At 37.8% G+C, this 14226-nt stretch overlaps 1 protein-coding gene across 1 annotated transcript in view; it reads right to left on the bottom strand.

The window, feature by feature from the left end:
- Window positions 1-12511, bottom strand: part of LOC137274437 (uncharacterized) — a 32315-nt gene extending 19804 nt beyond the window's left edge. Inside the window, exons 1-4 of the mRNA XM_067807610.1 lie at window positions 12474-12511; window positions 11823-11957; window positions 3899-3966; window positions 509-549 (exon numbers count right to left, since the gene is read on the bottom strand). The gene's annotated coding sequence lies outside the window, so the exon portion shown is untranslated. The remainder of the gene's footprint in view (window positions 1-508; window positions 550-3898; window positions 3967-11822; window positions 11958-12473) is intronic.
- Between the last annotated feature and the right edge of the window lie 1715 nt (window positions 12512-14226).

Raw genomic sequence — 14226 nt, 5'->3', positions numbered from 1 at the left:
AAGGAATGGTTGCCATTTTGAAATATTTGAAATAATATGCACTGATCAATAACTGTTATGATTCATCATCAGAAAAATCAATAACAATAGGACAAGGCAAACCATTCCAACCATCAAATATTTAACAACAGCTCTAAAGGCTATGCTAGCCTACCTAAAATTGTATTAAGTATGACTGAGTGAATGAGTGAGTTTGAAGCCAGACTCAGCAATATACCAACTATATGGCGACTGTCTGTAAATAACTGAGTCTGCACCAGACAATCCAGTGATCAACAACATGAGCATCAATCTGCATAATTGGGAACCAAGTTAGCGAGTCTGACCACCCGATCCTATTAGTCGCCTCTTATGACAAGCATGGATTGCTGAAGGTCTATTCTTCCCCAGACCTTCAAGGTGAAACATGACTATAAAATGAGTGAGTGATAGTGTGACTGAATAATATCGCAAGTGAGTGATAGGGTGAGAGAATAATAGAGTGAGTGACTCAGTGATAATAACCAACCTCCAAAACCTGTGCTCCTCCACTAGCTCTAAACCAGTAATCTGTGCAAAGGACAAAGAAATTCCACTGATATGTCCTTAGATGCCAGAGTGAGTGAGTTTTGTTTTATGCTGCTTTTAGCAACATTCAAGCAATATCACAGTAGGGGAGACCAGGAATGGGCTTCACACATTGTAAACATGGGAGGGATCGGGTCTTCAGCTTGATGAGTGAACACTCTTATCACTAGGCTAGTCCTTATTAAACAGTTCTTGATGCTTCAGTTTTGCTTTATATATAACTCAATAACAATGACAGAAAACATAGTAACCATTTTTGTCTTATCTAAGTATGACTAGCAAATTAGTTTCTCTCATGTAAACTATAAAAATGTTCATACAAAAATGTTTCCAAATGATATTAGTGTCCTTATGAAAAGCTGAACTTGAGTTGCATAAATGTTATTCTAACATTGAAGCGTGTAACTGGAATGACAGCTTAGTACACAGTCAGGTAATTAGATCCTATAAATGTGTTCGATGCAAAAATCTTCACATATCAATAAAAACAACATCAGAACATATTTACAAGTTTTGTTCACTAACTTTGCTTTGCTTGACCTCTGATTAAGCATAACTTCTTTAGAGACACCTAAGTGTGACGGACCCGTACCCCAGAGCAAATGCAGCATTATGCTTATTGCATGTGTGCACTGAACCATGGGAGTTATGACAGTTGGAGTGTTACGATCACTTGGTGGAATGGGGACCAAGATCGTAATACTTTTCCTTTAAAACAGACAAACATTATCACCCAAGTTGGAATAACCCAAATTGTGACCCTGACAGATCTTGACCAGATCATATCAAAAGTAGGATCAGGAAACATATTTACCTAAATCTAGGGATTAGGAATAAACCCATAGAAAGTACCAAGTATGGCACAACAAAACAGTTTTTACTAGCAAAACCAGAAGCAGCCATGTCAATGAGTTTGTGTGTCTACTGTTAAACGATACACGCAACAAGTTTAAAACTGTATGATGTTGCCTGTAACATTCGATGGAAGAGGAAATGCAAATCTTGTTACCTTGAGCTCTGACTTCATCCGACCTTAATTTATTTAAAGGGCATATACAAAGTTTAATGATACATGGATGATACTTTTAAGTGTGTGAGTGAGTGAGTGAGTGAGTGAGTGAGTGAGTGAGTGAGTGAGTGAGTGAGTGAGTGAGTGAGGATGTCTTTGGTTATCCTTCAAACAGGACAAATGACACATCTATGTTATAATGTTCTTGAGGTATAATGTAGAGGTGATATACAACAAGTATCCTGATACTACTGGTATGGCGATACGATGCATATAGTATGACCAGAAATTATTGAGAACATTAGGAACATATTTAATAGGATTTCTAGTATAAACTTGACCAGCGATCAAGTGTTCACACAAGAGAGAAAACTCCATTAATCCTTTATCATTAGTTTGTGAAGAGCGATCCCCCTTTGATTACTTTCTAGCAGACACCATTTTCAGTGGACATCAGGTCAGGTAAAGTGATTTCAAGTAGAACAGGCATCCCTCTGTTCACCGTTTATTGTGTTTTGAAAAATATTGCAAATGGATATTGTATTTTAAGCACCAGGGTGGTGCAGGCAGGCCCAGAAAATCGACTGTCGTTGACAGGAGGCGGCTTGTATTCTTGTTTCTAAAAACACGAAGGAGTTTAGAAAACTTAAGGCTGGATATAACTGATAGTGGAACTATGGCTGTCTGTAAGGAGACATTTGGTACTGCGCTGCATGCAATGGACTGTCAGAAAAGTCGAGGAATTCCATCACAGATTATGAAACCTGAATAAATAGAGCAAAGGTTGAACTGGCACTTTCAGCATTAAAATTTTAAATGAGACAATGTGATTTTTTCAGATGAAAGTTCTGTGTGGCTGTTTCCTAATACACTGAAATTCTGCACCAAAGTAACTGAAGCGGGCAAAGTACAGTCCGATATTTAACGTGTGGCGTGGCATAACTGTGTTAGGGGCAACGCCTCTCTGTGTATTTGAAGGAAATATGAACAGTGAGCGGTACACAGAAATTCTCGAGGGACACCTCCATTTGCTTACGTGTCCCCTGGAATTTTTTTATTCTCCAGCAGGACAACGATAGTTTCTGCCCCAAAACATGACATTGTTACATTGGCCAAACTACAGCCCTGACCTAAAACTAATAGAAAAAGTTTGGGGACTTATGAAGGAAAGTGTCAATAAAAAAAAATGACCCATGTTGCTGAAATGAACAAGGTGGTTCGATATTGGGATCACAACTTTCTAACTTCTTTGATCAGTAGTATGCCAGCCACATTGAAGCCTGCATTGCTGCCCATGGTGACTTGACAAAATACTAACTGTTCACCTGTCTTTGAATCTGGTTTATCTTCTGCTAATATTCACATTTAAGACGTGAGTAATGAGTGAAAAAAATGTAAAAAATTGCAATCTTTAAATTCTCAATAACTTCTGGTCATACTATATCTCAATACAGTACTTGTGTTTCCAAAATTCATATTTCACTTGTTTGCAGGTGAATCACAAATTTGCGTCAAAACCTATGACATGAACTTCACAACTCTTCCATGCCTCAAATAAATAAGTAAATATTGAATTGTTCACAAATTTCACAGACATGCATTCTGAATGTTATAACAGCTTACACCTAAGTAGTAAAACATATCATAGTGGTGCTGTAAATTGGTGAATTGTGTCACAGGCCATGCAGAGGATTACACTGATGCACGCAGCATCATTACAGGACTATCACATCAAGGCAAAGGCCAGATGTATATGAAATATGGATAATTATACATGTGTATGAGAGTAGTATACACAAAAGCGGTATGAGATCACTTTTTTAAAAACTTATCTCGTACCACTATTGTATATACTACTTATGAGTAACTCACAACTTCTGTTTTCCTGTAAACTAGTGAGTTACTTTAGTTTTACACAGTACTCAGCAATATTCAAGCTATAAGACTGTAAATATACTGAGGGAAACAAATAAGGGGTCACATGAAAGCACAAGTGTTCCTTTTTTTTCACAGGTTTCTTCACAAGCCGTGCCATTCAAAGCTAAAGACAACCTGGAAAAAAACCAAACTAACATTTGCACTTTTATGTGTGCCCTTATTTTTTCCAAGAGCATATCAAATCTGGACCAAACAATCCAATGATCAACTGCATGACCATCACTCTATGCAACTAGGACATGATGACATGTTTCAACCATGTAAGTCTGACCAACGGGTCCAGTTAGTTGCCTTTCATGACAATCCATCAATCCATGGGTTGTTGAAGATCAATTCTTAACCAGATCTTCGTGGGTTTAACTTTCAGCTAACTCACATACTTACATCACTTTGCAAGGACTGATTTGCCGTTACCGATCATGTTATAAGGACACACATCATGCTGTTGGAACCTGAAAACAAACAAGGATCAATGGCATATACCACATTTAACATTGACCAACAAAAGGAGGGATCCATGGGAACCCCACTTGCAAATTCATGGTTCTGTGGATAATATAGCAGGGTTCCGTAAAGTGATTAAATAAAGTCATGGACTGTAAGCAAGGTTTAAAGATTACTTTAGAACTGTATATTACTTGTTACAAATTTGGAACACTAAGAATTATTGTGTGTCCAAAGGGAGAGAGTATATGTATTCTTCTGCTTCCATTCTAGACATCTGTGCATATTGGGTGCACATTCTGCGTCTCATAAAACACTGCATAGTAACAAAAACAGAATCATAACTTTCCAAATTTGGAAATTGAGAATTATGAGAATAAGAGATGTCACCAATGATCATTTTTGGCACAAGATCATTAAGACATAAAACCAAGTCCAAAATGTTGAAGAAACTGGAGGTCACCATCAAAACATAGTTCTGTGTGCTTTAATTTTGTTTTTCTGTGCCCAAAGGTAACATTCCATCTATAAGTCTGTATAGTTTCATGCCATTTTAAACAATATTCAAGCAATATCATGACAGGGTCCACTAGCATTTGGTTTCACACAATGTAAAAATATGGGAAATTAAACTCATGTCTTTGGAGAGATGAACAAATCTGTTAACTACAGGCTATTCAACCATTTCACTGTTTCTACTGCATACTGTAAGTGATGAAATATGAATGAGATCAATCAACTGATTTGTGAGAGAATATGACGTGCACAAATCTGGGACCACCAAACAAAATTAAATGAGTTTTGTGAACTCAGGGCCTAGATTTTCGAAGCTTTCTTAGTGCTAAGATAGCCATAACGACCATACATTTACATTAACTGACAACTATCTTAGCGCTAAGAGAGCTTCGCCGTAGTTGTGTAATGGGCCCTACATCCAATGTTTTAAACAAAGAATGAGGTGAGGTGAGGTGAGGTGACAACTGAGTGAGCGAGTGAATGATTGAGTGCATCACTTCCTGCAATTTTGCAGCAATCTTATGGCAGGAGACATCACATAACACAATTGTAATGTGTCATAATTAGCTTAGTCTGTTAAAGGTGATGAGAAAAGACTGTGAAAGCAGTGTGCTATGAGTGAGTGAGTGTCCGATGTCACTGTCAACAGTATTTGTTTAACATAATGACATGTCTGCGTATTTGAGAATAAAACATATAAGTGATGAGAGTGTTAAATGTTGAACACTTGTGTGAAAGTACTTAGCACAGTCATTGTGTTGACACAACACAAACAAGGATCGTGAAGATTGGAAGTGTTGGTTTGTTGTTTGACGAAAAACTCAGCTATTCCAGCTTTATGGCGGCGGTCCAAATGATCAAGTTTGGACCAGACAATCCAGTGATCAAGAACACAAGAATCAATCTATGCAACAGGAATACGATGAAACATGTCAACCACGTCAGCGAGCCTTACAGCTCGGTTATCCCCTCTCACAACAAGCATGGGTTACTTACTAAAGATAAATCCTAACCTAGATCTTCACACATTAGACGAACAGGAGACATATGCTCATGCAAAGTGAGTGAGGAAATGAGTGAGCATGGTTTTTCTGCCAGAATCTTAATCCAGGAAGGTTAATAATACCATATCTAGTACACAAAGAGCGTTACACATTTCCTTGTTTCTATAAACAACAGCAAAAATACAGCAGAGAATTATTTCATACAAAACCAACACAACAAATATATTGTCACCATAGTTTATTCTTTCTCACCATTAAACAATCACATATAATTGTAATTACCCAACAAAAACTGATTTTTCATTCTGACATGCAATAATAAAATGGTTTCTTATCTCAACTTTCAATAACGCTAGGAAATGCGTTACAAATCATTCTCTTACTCTATATACAACAAACTAGGTCAACTTGATATTTCATTATCAATATTCATTAACAATTGTTTCAAAATTAACTCGATTTACATCAAATATTAATTTAAAGACTTTTACCAAGTTATCCAAGTGACAATTATTGAGGATGATTCTGTAGTTAAATATATGATCCAGTTTTCCTGGACTGTGTTGCAATAATGTTAGAGAACTGAGAAGTAAACTGAATTTACAGAAACATCAAATTTGGGGGACTTGAATGGATTATTGTCTGAGGTAACCTTGGCTCTATTAAAAATATGAGGTAGGATAAAATAATCTCATGTCCTGCCAGTACATCAAATTTCCCCCAAATGTACAGTGAATGAGTGAGTGAGTGAGTGAGTGAGTGAGTGAGTGAGTGAGTGAAGTGAGAGTTCAGTTTTACGGTGCACTCAGCAATATTCCAGCTATATGGCGGTGGTCTGTAAATAATTGAGTCTGGATGCCTTTTATGGCAAACATGGGTTGCTGAAGACCTATTCTACCCCGGGACCTTCATGGGTAGAGCGAGTGAGTAACCAATGCATGTATCTACAAAAGATGTTTTACATACAAAACTTGAAGCAGCCCTGTCAATGACGTTTACTGTTAAACACTATTACAGCTGTATGAAGTAGATGTGGAACATAAGATGTGGAAGGAAATGCAAATCTTTTCTCACTAACAATGATATAGCCATTGTACAGAACAATGACCTTGACCTTTGACTTCATTCAGCTTCAGTCTACTTAAAGAATAAATACCAAGTTCAATGACACATGCATAATACCTTAAGTGTAGCCATGCAAGTTGAGTGAGTGAATGAGTGAACTTTGTGTAGTGTATCACTTCCTTCAACAGATTACACTGTCAAAACACCATATCAGGAGAGATTATTATAAAGCTTGAAGAGATATAGCACCTTCACCACACAAGTGAAATCCAACAACATGGATACTCTCTAAATAAATATCCAAGGGAAACTGTGAATTCGAACTCATTATCAGGCGCAAGTAAGTGAGTGATTGTGGGAGTGAGTTACCAATATTCCAGAAATATAACAGCAAGCTACACCAGAAAGGACTCAAAACATTGTACCCTGATTGTTTGGGAATCAAACCCAGGTCTCTAGTGTCATGAGCCAACACTGTAACCACTAAGCTACCCGACCAACCCTCTAACATTACTATCAGACCATACACTCCACAAGGAACCTCAAAATATCTGTGCATAAAGACATAACTGTGGACAGACTAAAATGATATGATTACACACATTAAAGGATCAGTTCAGATTAAACTCATATCCTCAAATCACGGCAAAGTGAGTGTGTTTAGTTTTACACTGCACTCAGCAACATTCCAGCAATCAGAAGACAATTGAGACCAGAAAATCTGGTGATCAACAGCATCTATGTATTTGTGATCTGATGAGCTGAGTTACTTAAGAACAATACTGACCAGGATCTTCACAGGTCCCAAGCCAAAATGATTGAATGTTGGTACAGTTTACATCCCCATCTAATCTTACCTGGTACCCATATTGCTGCTTGAGCTTGTGCTTCGGATGTTGCAATGATGGGAATAGTATGGGAGCTGATCACCGATATAGTACACATTATTGATAATCACCAAATTTTCCAGATAACACACCAAAAATTAAACTGTTTTCACCTTGATTTGAATAATCAGAAGTGAAACAAACAGTTGTCACTAAGATGACATCATCCCACGAGGCAAATTATCAAATCAGACTTAAAAAGTATTGAAAGTTAAGGTCGTAGATAAAGTCTAATGCCAGCAAAAGTATGACCAGTCAACCTGTCTTGATATTTCACTCTGTAGCTGTTCAAACACACAAATATTTTCTAGACACACTTTGACCTTAACATGAATGTCATTGTGTATGAAATATGCAAAACATATTAACAAAGAAATTGCTAATCAAAAAACATTCAAGAGAAGTCTTGTAAGACTATGAAGAAAATCCAGGGAACCGTACTTGAGATATATGGCTGACAATCTTAACATGCTGAAATCTTCAACCTGTTGCCATGACCTTGAAAATGACATGAAAGTCACCCAAATCAACCAAGTTCTTTGCCTTCCCTAGATCAAACTTGGTGTCAAATATGAAGAAAATTCATATAACTAGGTTCTTGGGGTATCTCGCTGATAAGCTCAACATACAGGTTAACATGCTGAAATCTTCAAGTGTCGCCATGACCTTGAAATTTAAGTTTAGGTCACCAAAATTGACTGAGGCCTGCGCCCTCCGTAGGCAAAGCTTCGAATATGAAGAAAATCCAGAGAAAGGGTTCTTCAGATATCTTGCTGACACAAGTCCCATTGTGATTTTGAAATGAAGATCAATGTCACCAAACCCGACTGAGACCTTTCGCATAATGTGATGATCCTGAATACCAAGGATGAAAAGAATGGAGTCAAAAGTTCTTAAGGTATTCTTATTTGTATGTACGAAAGTACATACGGATGGAGTCTAATGAAATATCCTCCGCTTCATGCTAAACACAAGGCAAGGGGCTAAAAATGTATATTTGACTTAATGAAAGGATGAACCCATCATGCAATAATGGCTTCGTGGTATTATTCAACACTTGAAATCAAGTTGCCAAACAGGTTCTTTGCTATCATTGGTTCCCATTTACTCAACAGCCAATCAGAGGGCTGAAAATGAGGACAGCTTGAACCTCCATGGCTGTTACACACTTACTGAATATAGGGCCGCGATGAACAGGAGCTGGCCAAGCCTTCCACATCCTACAAATCATATCACTGGGATCATTTTGTCTTCCCTGTAGTTTGTATTTGAGGAAACGGTCCACAAGGAAGAAACTGTCAGTTGCTGTGTTTCAGGCAACTGAAACACATGACTAGCACCACAAATGTGACATCACCATTTATGTTAGCAGCAACCAGAATTGTCACGTGCTTACCTGATACAGCAGGAGTAGATTTGTCTACATCTAATTCATGCTTATGCAAAATAATGTGACCAGACGATTGACCATGGCTGCTCTAAAAGCAAATAAAATGCAAAGCAGAATCTGATCAAATGAGTCAATGAGTGAGTGAATAAGTGGCAGGAATATAAATAGTGCCTGGGGTACAGAAGCTCACCTTTCCTAAATGATATAATACATGATGGAGAGTGAGTATGGTTTTATGCTGCTGTTAGCAATATTCCAACAATATTATGATGGGAACACAAGAAATGGACTTCACACATGTGGGGAATTGAACCTGGGTCTTTGGTGTGACACTTTAACCACTAGACTACCCCATCATCATAATAATACATGATTGACAGCTTCACATGTCGGCAGATACTGAACAGGAGAATACATATCTTAATTACCCTATGAGATAAATCCAGTGTGTTTACCATTAGCAATCTGAGAAAGTGTTTGAGCTCTTTATACATTCTGGTAATCTTAAACACTCCCCAACACCTCAAAAGGAAAAAACATATCAAAAAAGTGAGGGTGAGACATCTAAAGTAGCAAACATGTAGATTATCCACAAATTATGACCATAAATATTTGTGAAAAAATACACTTTAAACTTCCTCCAAAATAAACATTGTACGACCAGTAGATGAAGAAATTGGCATGACGGTCTTCCTGTTTGACTTATAGCTGAGCGGTGGTGTAGCAATTTCCAAAAAATACTTCATTTCTCTGGTTGCATATCCAAATATATGGAAAAAACAGCCTGTAGAAGACCTTTCAGAGGATGATATCATGAGCATATATCTATGCAGGTGGTATATGATGAAGCTCATTAATATAGGCTGTACCAATGCATCAATCTATCGATGGATTGCAATTATTGAGTCTCCAATAGCAAGTAATCGACTGCACAAATGAATAACTTGATGCATCGATTATATGTGTAACCATCGATAGTTTAGTAATTGACTTAAGTTATAATTCTGATAAATATACAGGTTATCCATCCCTGTTACTTGTTACTTGATGTGGGTTTCAAGTTTCTTGTCAGTTATCTAAAGAAACTGAAATCACTTGAACTTGTTTTTATCTCATATAAACTACACATTCATTTGGGAAATGACTTCAAATGAGACAATTCAACAAGAACCAAACTACAGCAATAGTATTGCAATACTAAGTCGTAATAGACTATCGGTATCATAACAGTGTGTTGCAAACATAGTTTCTTCACCCTTAGTAGTCACCCCTATTAACATAAACTGCAAGTGCAACCAAATAAATCTGTCAGTCACATATGAGGCATAATAAAGTGAAATGTTTCTAGGGCATCAACGCATCACATTTATTTGTGCAGTACATTCTATAATGTTTCGATATTCAGCTGATTTGCAACTGGTTAATGTAAAATATCTACCTACTAGAGGGAAATGAAAGACTACTGGGCGTGCCTATCCCTGGAAAAGAGGCACTCGCTTGATCAGCAAATCTGCAGTAATTTAATCGCATTAAAAATTAGTTAAATAAGTAATACTGACTGTGGGTCTAACATGACAATTGTGATATGCAGAAATTTACTGAAAAACTATTTAACACCTAAGTCTTGTTATAGTATGACAAATGTTTCAAAAGGATGACAGAAATGTCAAAACATCATTAACAACTCTTTGTATTAGGTGATCAGTATAACAGACACTAATAATTCTGATAGGCCAGACAATCTAGTGACCAACAGCATGAGCATCGACCTACACAATTCAATGTGATGAAGTGCATGATCCAAGTCTGAGAGTCAATGACACAATCATGGCAGTATTTCCTTACAAAATATTTCTTTATTTTAGTAAATATTGCTAATAATAACGGTCTATACAAAACCCTAGAGTCTACTAGTGTGTATTAAGTGTAGGTTTGAGGTGAATTTAGTGTTGCCACAGGACAATTAGTAGTTGAGCCTACGAGACCAAAGAGAATTATATTAAACTCAGGCTGTGTAACCTTTCATACAATATACCATTAAAAATGGGACAGTAAGTCTCACTATAGTATGTGACTATGTGTAGACCTAAAACTGTTGAGAAAGAATGCCTACTTAAACTATTATATAATTCTATAAAAACTGTTTTACACATACTGTTCGCACCCTATACACAAGTGAGTGAGTGAGTGAGTTTTGTTCAGTAAGTCTCACTATAGTATGTGACTATGTGTAGACCTAAAACTGTTGAGAAATAATGCCTACTTAAGATTTTATATACTTGTATATATCACTGTATTACTCATACTGTTAGCACCCTATACACTAGTGAGTGAGTGAGTTTTGTCAATATTCCAGCAATATCACAGCTGGACACCAGAAACAGGCTTCACATATAGTACCCATGTGGGGAATCAAACCTGGATCTTCGGTGTGATGAGCACACAGCACCGCCCCATACACACTATTACTGCCACTACAGTCCATATTAAATCAACCTGAGCAACCTTGTAAAACATCACATCCACCTGGTCACAGAGAAATAGAAACTAACTCACTCACTCACACACTATGATGTTATACCAATATTTATCCCACACACTGTAACAGGTTTCAAGATTAATGAAAGCATGCGAACAAAATGCAGTAAACCTTAGATATTGGGTCCACCCTGTGTAGATGAATATGTCATTGGGAGGGAGGACAGCTTCCCTATGAAGAGTTGGACCACAAGCAACTTAGTGTCACTTGTATAATAACAATGACTTTATGAAGAATATACATTGGGTAGCTAAACTGTCTCCTCCTTAACAAAGCTGTTAGCCTTGACTACGACAATACGTCAGCACTAGAAGGACATTAGCATCAACCATGTCCGTTTAGATATATTACAGTGTTAGTCACGACTTGTATCTTTGAATTGAAGTGTTCGAAGCTTCACTAGGGGTAGGTAATCATCAAAATCGAATAACACTGGTCAAAACAAAGACGTTATTTCAAATACCGAAGGGTCGTGATGCACTGTGAGCTTGTCGTCTGCATGCGAACGCACCCCTCCTCTCGAGTCGTCAGGCCTGTCCGAATATCCTTCCTATAAAACGACCTTCCCTGTGTCTGGCGTTCCAGTGTTTTAGATGCACTGAACAGATAAACATTTAGAATATCAAAGGATTACGTATATATATTTCACCATTCCTTGAATCCATACAGTTTGATGTATTCAAAGAAGGAAGTAGTTTCTTGATAACGCCTTTTACGCGGGAATGAGATCAACATTCAACACACACGACGATAGCAACGTGTTTACATGCAGTTAGGTGCAGAACGTGGAGCCCACAAGTACATTTGTCTATCTAAGACGATGCCATAGGTGTTCATGAAAGTTGGTGCGACATGTTATGAAACACGAGTTCATCTCATTCAAGATATGCGCATTACAGCAATACCAAACGCGCTGCGAGTATCAGACGAACATGCATCTCTGAAGCCGAGTAACACTCGCCCCGCTATCAACGCCTGTCCTTATAAACAACACAACGACTATTTCAGATACCTCGCATATGGCGAGTAGACACATTCTACGATATATCAGTGGAGTCTGATTGCACATAATTTTATGTAAGCTAGAAAATGTGTTCCCAAAAGGTTAACTTACAATATTCCGCCATATTGCCAAATAAAAATGTGTTGCCTCTAAGAACACTGGGTAATATCTCTCGTTGTAAGGCCACGTGTATAGTCACATGATCAGCTAGCTGGTAAGGATTGTGACAGTCGTTTTGGAATGTTTCACGATGCCATAACCAAACATGCTTGTTTGTGAAGAATATCCAACATAGAACATATTTGATGAGCAGTCTTTATAGCTAAGAGTGTGCACAACATATTAAGTAGACAATCGTTAGGTGTTTGACACTGTGCACCGCGTTGTGGTCGATTTGTTGTTGCTACTATATATGACCTAGATATTCACAATACCGCTGCCCCTAGTGAACGCACTAAAATGCGAGAGGCCCTGGTAGTTTTGGCGTTCAAAATGTGTGTTACCGCGCATTTCACGTTCATATTCTCACACGATACTGATAGTATATGTGCTTAATTATCAAAATAAAACACCTCTCGATCGCGACCGGTTACAGCTGACACACAATAATCCAAAAGAGCGCAGAGGGGCTCGTTTAGGGTTCCGTAAAAAGCACAGCGGGCGTATCTTGTAACAGTGAAACCAGCCAAGTTGGTGTATCGAGGCGAGTGACAACACATTGGATGATCGACCTGCTTACCCGTGTTGTTACTGCAAAACGAAAATATGTAATTTAATTCTTTATTGAAGAGACTATTGTACGACGTATTCGCGAATAGTTTTGCGTTCTCTGCGCTTATGCTACACACTGCTATATATATCGACCATATGATCTAGGCAGAAATTATCAGTAATGTGATAGTTTCTAGTTAGATGCTAGTCCTAATATTTATTTGTTGCATTGTATATAATATAACATGTTTCCATACAAAGTCGGCAACACGTTAAGTCATCTTTGTTCACATATAGTTCTGCCATTCATATCTGTGCAGATATAACTGTGAACACAAAGCAATGAGCCAGTCTGTCAGTTGTGTTTAGCGACCTCTAAGAAAGTGAAAATCATTACCAAACAGTTTACATACAGTAACACATACATGGAAGGTATTTCCAAGTTAGTGAGAACAGGTTGGTAATTGTGAAATACCGCCCAAGTGTCTAAGATTTAATCAGATGAAATTTTTATTTTCTCAAAAAAGAATAAGGTATATGTAATATAATATCTCTATATGAATCTTGCGCACACCATTGTACGAAGATTTCAAATACATGGAAAAGAAGGTAACGCAATACGTTATAAAACTGCGACCGACGCCAAATAATGGCCAGGGCCCAGATTTTCGAAGTTCTCTTTGCGCTAAGATAGTCGTAAGTGCCATACATTAACATTAACTTACGACTATCTTAGCGCTAAGAGCGCTTCGAAAATTTGGGCCCAGGGGAACTGCAGCTTCATTCTAGCAAAGAGGGTTGACATGTGAACATGGATTTTACGTGGATGTTTTCAACATGTATCGATGATGTTTCATAATGCTTTGCGATCCTTGGAAACATTAGAAATCTCTTTTACGTCATTATCACGAACACACAGCTGCTAGTTACGTAGACTGATCCCTTCCCATTTAGAGCCGTGACTCAACGTCGATGGCCGTTGTACACGTCGTTGCAGACTCAAACCTATTCAGGCTGTCGTCGTGTAACGGAGTGTTCATAATCAGTACGTCAAAAATCTTCACTAACTCTCCCGTACAGACCTGTTGTACGCAACAGATATTACTGCATACGATTCCTGATTAGTGCACGTACACACAATGCGTGTACGTGA

This window comes from Haliotis asinina, chromosome 2 (assembly GCF_037392515.1).
Source record: "Haliotis asinina isolate JCU_RB_2024 chromosome 2, JCU_Hal_asi_v2, whole genome shotgun sequence".
Lineage (NCBI taxonomy): Eukaryota > Metazoa > Mollusca > Gastropoda > Lepetellida > Haliotidae > Haliotis > Haliotis asinina.
Note: the sequence above shows the minus strand (reverse complement) of the source record. Positions and strands in the feature narration are given on the sequence as shown.